The 6,556-nt window shown below is 40.1% G+C and overlaps 1 pseudogene; it reads left to right on the forward strand.

Annotated features, from left to right (window-relative positions):
• Nucleotides 1-2,980: 2,980 nt before the first annotated feature.
• Nucleotides 2,981-3,824, forward strand: LOC100338525 (glutathione peroxidase 1 pseudogene; annotated as a pseudogene).
• The last annotated feature ends 2,732 nt before the right edge of the window (nucleotides 3,825-6,556 follow it).

Genomic DNA, 6,556 nt, shown 5'->3' on the forward strand with positions numbered 1-6,556 from the left:
GGTATAGGAGGAATATTTGACACAACTAAGATTTTATTACTCAACATCGTATGTCAATTCAGTATAATTCCAACAAGTTATTATATTATCTCTTGGTACTCAATTCTGCTTTTTTGGAATATTTATTTAATGTAGTTCTAGCCATTTTCTCAGTGTTTGTCTCGGCTTTACCCATGGTGACAATCAGCTAGAGAAGTTGATTAGAAACATAAACGAATGTATGCAGACTGACAAGTTGGTGACACCTCTCCTTGAAAACAGACGTTTTATGTCAATATACGCAGCAGTGGGAGAGGTCTCCTGAAGGGTTCATTTGCTTCTGCATAGGAAAGCCAGGGCAGCTTTACCATACCTCCAGACTATGGTTACTCATCAGCTGTGTTGGCTTCTGGAAAGGAGAATTGTTCCGCCACTGAAGGGAGATGCCAGAGTGCTCTTCTGTACTTCTCTCTTAGCAGAACTTCTCAAATAGGCTTTTTCTTGCCCGAGAAGGGTAAATTGGAGACAGTCCTCCTTCTTCCCTCTCTTTTTACATTTCCTCTCCATTGAAGCAGGAAATGTGTTTTGACTGACAGAAAAATAAGCAGGATATTTAAATTGTTTTCCTGGGCTATACACAAAAAAGAAGAAAGAATGCAAATGAAGCAAGTGCAGTACTAGAGGAAAGGGTAGGAAGGAAAGTTATTTAATCCCAGAATAGTAATTTGTGTGAAGAAAGAAAAAGGGCAATAGAACCAGATTCACCGTGGCTGGTAGTTCAACTCAAAAGTATACAACAGTGAGAAATGATGACATGTAGTATAAACAACAGTCATTCTGAAGTTTACCATCACTGGAATATCTTTTTTTAAAGATTTTTCAAATTTATTTGAAATTCAGAGAGAGAAAGGCAGACATAAAAGTCAGGAAAAAAAAAAAGAAAGAGAGAGAAAGGTCTTCCCTCTGCTGGCTCGCTATCCATGTGGCACCAACGGCTGGGGCTGAGCCAGGCCTAAACCAGGAGCCAGGAGCTTCTTCTGGGCTTCTCACATGGGTGTAGGGGCTTAAGCACTTGGGCCATCGTTCCACTGCTTTCCCAGGCCATTAGCAGGAAGCTGGATCAGAAGTCGAGCAGCTGGGACATGAACCAGCACCCACATGGAATGCCAGTGTTACAGGAGGCAGCCTTACCTGCCGAAGCGCACCGGCTGGAGCGGCCTTTTGGGGGGTGAACCAACGGAAAAGGAAGACCTTTCTTTCTATTTTTCTCTCTCTCACTGTCTAACTCTGCCTGTCAAAAAAAAAAAAAAAAAAAAAAAAGAAAGAAAGAAAAATAACCTAATTTTTAAAATGGGCAAGATATCTAAACTGAAATTCTCCAAAGATACATAAATGATCATTTAACACATGAAAAGATTTACTCAAGATCACAAAATACAAATCAGAATCATAAGGAAACAACATTTTACAATCTCTGGGGTGTCTATATTATAAAAGACAGATTGACAGCAAGTTTTGGTGAGGATATTAAGAATCTGAATCTCTCATAGAGTGCTGATGGAAAAGTAAACTGCAGCACCTAGTTTGCAAAACCATTGGGTATTTCAGTAAACAATCAAACAATCATAAAGTCATAATATGAACCTGCAGTTCCATCTCTAGGTGTATATTAAAGAGAAATGAAATGTATGTCCAATGGCCCGAAAGTGTTAAGAAACCGAATATTACTGAAGGAATGAATAATTAATCAAAATGTGAATGTCCATAAAATGTAATGCTATTCAGCCATGACAAGGAATACAGTACAGATACATGCTACAACATAGAAGAACCGTAAGAACATTATGCTATGTGAAGGTAAGCAGTAACAAAAGACCAAGTATTGCAAGATTCCATTTATCTAAATTGGCCAGAATAGGCAAGGATGTGGAAAAATTATAACTTTAATACACTGTTAGTGGAAATGCAAATTTGTACAGTAATTATGGAGAACAGTATGGATGTTCCTCAAAAAACTAAAAATAGTTTGATCCAGCTATCCCACTTCTAGGTATATATTTAAGGAAATGAAATAAGCATATGAAAGATATATCTGTACCCTCATGTTCAGTGCAACACTGGTCACAATCACATATCAAATCAATCTAGATGCTTATTGATGGACAAATAAAGAAAATTTGGAAATTACGATTCAGCAGGTTTTTTTAAATTATTAAAACTAATATTGATCATCTTTCTAGTATTTTCATTTTGTCAGTCACATATTTTATTTTAAAAAATCTGCCATATGTTTCTGTATTATAAGTATTTAGCACATCAAACCAATATGCTATATTGGTGTTTTGCTCAAATTTATTATTTTTAGGAAGCTTCTATCTACATACAGTTTTTAGTTGATTCATTGAAAAATAGTTGTGTGTCTTCAGACATGTTCCGTTCATAATCACTGGAACTAGCAAACATTACCTTATGTGGCTAACACTTTGCAGATGTGATTAAGGATGCTTAAGGAGATTATCTTGAATTATCTGAGGGTATTAAGTGCAATCACAGTGTCCTTATAAGAAGGAAACAGAGGGAGAGCTGATGACTGATAGAAAAAGAAAAGCCAATGTGACCACTGGGGCAGAGACTAGAGTGATGTAGCAACAAGCTAAGAGATGCCAGCAGTCACTAGAAGTCTGGAGGCAAAGAACAAATTCTTTCATACAGCTTCTGGAAGGAGTGCAGCACTGCCAACACATGGTTAATGAAAATCATTTCTGACTTCTACATCCCAAACTCAGAGGGAATAAATTTATGTTGTTTTAAACTATTCAGTTTGTGCAAACTTGTTACAGGGAATAATAAAATTCCACACACTATTCAATTGACCCATTGACAATGCATCATATGGCTTTTAGTACACTTTAAATGTATGTATGTATGACTTTTAGTACATTTAAAGAGTTGTACATTCATCTCCGCAATCAATTTTAAAATATATATGTAATCATCCGCGCTTTGGAAGCTCCGCTTTGTCTCACACCATGTGTGCGGCTCGTATGGCGGCGGCTGCCCAGTCTGTGTACTCCTTCTCAGCGCACCCGCTGGCCTGCGGGGAGCCCATGAACCTGGGCTCCCTGCGGGGCAAGGTGCTGCTCATTGAGAATGTGGCGTCGCTCTGAGGCACTACGGTCTGGGACTACACCCAGATGAACGAGCTGCAAGAGCGCCTCGGGCCCCGGGGCCTGGCCGTGCTCGGCTTCCCATGCAACCAGTTTGGGCATCAGGAGAACGCCAAGAATGAGGAGATTCTGAATTCCCTCAAGTATGTCCGGCCTGGAGGCGGGTTCGAGCCCAACTTCATGCTCTTCCAGAAGTGCGAGGTGAATGGCGCCAAGGCGCACCCGCTCTTCGCCTTCCTGCGGGAGGCCCTGCCGGCGCCCAGCGACGACCCCACTGCGCTCATGACCGACCCCAAGTTCATCACCTGGTCCCCGGTGTGCCGCAACGACGTTTCCTGGAACTTCGAGAAGTTCCTGGTGGGCCCCGATGGCGTCCCGGTGCGCAGGTACAGCCGCCGCTTCCTCACCATCGACATCGAGCCCGACATCCAAGCCCTGCTGTCCAAGGGGTCTGGCGGTGCCTAGGGCGCCCCCCTACCCTGGCTGCTTGCCAGTGGCCTGCTGCTCTCTGGGGGTTTCATCCATGAGGGCGTTCCCCCGAAAACAAATGGAGGAACGCCTGATGTCCGGGAAACCCCCAGGTGGGCGCTGGTCCTGTCCATCCCTGCCTCTCCTCTGCCAGCCTGAGGCGAGCTTCTTCGCTAATAAAATGCTGAGTTCCAGTACAAAAAAAAAAAATATATATATATATGTAATCATTATATATATTTGCTTATTTTCATTTTTATTTGATAGGAACACACATCCCCCACCCACCCCCCACCACAGCAAGAGTGAGAGAGAGAGCAAGAGCGAGAGAGCGAGAGCGAGAGCGAGAGAGAGAGAGAGAGAGAGAGGTCTTTCTGTTTATTTACCCCTCCCCACCCAAAGCCCACAACAGTCAGGACTGGGTCAGGCTGAAGTCAGGAGCCCAGGACTCAATCTGGGCCTCTCAAGTAGCAGATAAGGACTTAGATATTTGAGATATCATAATCTGCTGCTTCGCATGGTGTCCATTAGCAGGAAGCTGGATTGGAAGTGGAGGAGCCAGGAGTCAAATCAGGCACTACCATATGAGATGCAGGCTTTTCAAGCAGTTGACTTAACTGGGCTAAACATCAATCCCCTTTAGTTTGTTGTTTAGTTTGCAATTCCTTAATTACAAATGACATTGAATGTCTTTTCATATGTTTATCTGCCATCTTTAGATCTTTGATGAGGTACCTATTTGAGTCTGGCTATTTGTTAATTGACTTCCTTTTTTTTTTTCACGGTTGAGATGTAATGGTTCTTTGTATATTTTGGATAATAGTCTGGTATATCTTTGGCATATAGTATCTCCCGACTTGTGGCTTTTTTCTCATTCCCTTGAGGGTGATTTTTGGAGAACACAAGTTTTTAATTTTATAGTGGATACCTGGCCTAGCAGTAAAGATGCCTACAACCCATATGAGAGTGCCTGGGTTTGAGTCCTAGCTCTGTTTCTGATTCCAGCTTCCTACTAATGCACAACTTGTGAGGCAGTAGGCGATGGCTCAATATTTGTGTAATTTCATTTCTTTCAGTTATATCCTCAAAGTGGGATTGTTTTTGAATCATGTGGTAGTTCTATTTTTAAACTGGGCAATAATATGCAAAAAAAGATAGTATGCAAAATAAAATATTATTCAGACATATAAAAGAGTAAAGCCTGACCTTTGCAGCAAAATGGATGGAAGTGGAGATCATTATGTTAAGTGAATGAGAAATTATGTTAAGGGAATGAGAAAAAAGCCACAAGTCGGGAGATACTATATGCCAAAGATATACCAGACTATTATCCAAAATATACAAAGAACCATTACATCTCAACTGTGAAAAAAAAAAAGGAAGTCAATTAACAAATAGCCAGACTCAAATAGGTACCTCATCAAAGATCTAAAGATGGCAGATAAACATATGAAAAGACATTCAATGTCATTTGTAATTAAGGAATTGCAAACTAAACAACAAACTAAAGGGGATTGATGTTTAGCCCAGTTAAGTCAACTGCTTGAAAAGCCTGCATCTCATATGGTAGTGCCTGATTTGACTCCTGGCTCCTCCACTTCCAATCCAGCTTCCTGCTAATGGACACCATGCGAAGCAGCAGATTATGATATCTCAAATATCTAAGTCCTTATCTGCTACTTGAGAGGCCCAGATTGAGTCCTGGGCTCCTGACTTCAGCCTGACCCAGTCCTGACTGTTGTGGGCTTTGGGTGGGGAGGGGTAAATAAACAGAAAGACCTCTCTCTCTCTCTCTCTCTCTCGCTCTCGCTCTCGCTCTCTCGCTCTTGCTCTCTCTCTCACTCTTGCTGTGGTGGGGGGTGGGTGGGGGATGTGTGTTCCTATCAAATAAAAATGAAAATAAGCAAATATATATAATGATTACATATATATTTTAAAATTGATTGCGGAGATGAATGTACAACTCTTTAAATGTACTAAAAGTCATACATACATACATTTAAAATGTACTAAAAGCCATATGATGCATTGTCAATGGGTCAATTGAATAGTGTGTGGAATTTTATTATTCCCTGTAACAAGTTTGCACAAACTGAATAGTTTAAAACAACATAAATTTATTCCCTCTGAGTTTGGGATGTAGAAGTCAGAAATGATTTTCATTAACCATGTGTTGGCAGTGCTGCACTCCTTCCAGAAGCTGTATGAAAGAATTTGTTCTTTGCCTCCAGACTTCTAGTGACTGCTGGCATCTCTTAGCTTGTTGCTACATCACTCTAGTCTCTGCCCCAGTGGTCACATTGGCTTTTCTTTTTCTATCAGTCATCAGCTCTCCCTCTGTTTCCTTCTTATAAGGACACTGTGATTGCACTTAATACCCTCAGATAATTCAAGATAATCTCCTTAAGCATCCTTAATCACATCTGCAAAGTGTTAGCCACATAAGGTAATGTTTGCTAGTTCCAGTGATTATGAACGGAACATGTCTGAAGACACACAACTATTTTTCAATGAATCAACTAAAAACTGTATGTAGATAGAAGCTTCCTAAAAATAATAAATTTGAGCAAAACACCAATATAGCATATTGGTTTGATGTGCTAAATACTTATAATACAGAAACATATGGCAGATTTTTTAAAATAAAATATGTGACTGACAAAATGAAAATACTAGAAAGATGATCAATATTAGTTTTAATAATTTAAAAAAACCTGCTGAATTGTAATTGCATATGTTATCAGGAAAATAACATTTTGCTCAAATGTTGAATCTGCATGTGCTTCAGAAGATATATGATAAGGAAACAGGTTTTTACAAGCAAATAAATATTATCCCCCCAAATTATCACAAACCAAACTTAGCAAAAGTGAAAATGATATTATCAGTAGCTCTGAACTTCAAAAATGCATTTCATTTCTGTAAAAAAAGATTAGATTTGT

The sequence above is a fragment of the Oryctolagus cuniculus genome, chromosome X, assembly GCF_964237555.1.
Source record: "Oryctolagus cuniculus chromosome X, mOryCun1.1, whole genome shotgun sequence".
In the NCBI taxonomy this organism is placed as follows: Eukaryota; Metazoa; Chordata; class Mammalia; order Lagomorpha; family Leporidae; genus Oryctolagus; species Oryctolagus cuniculus.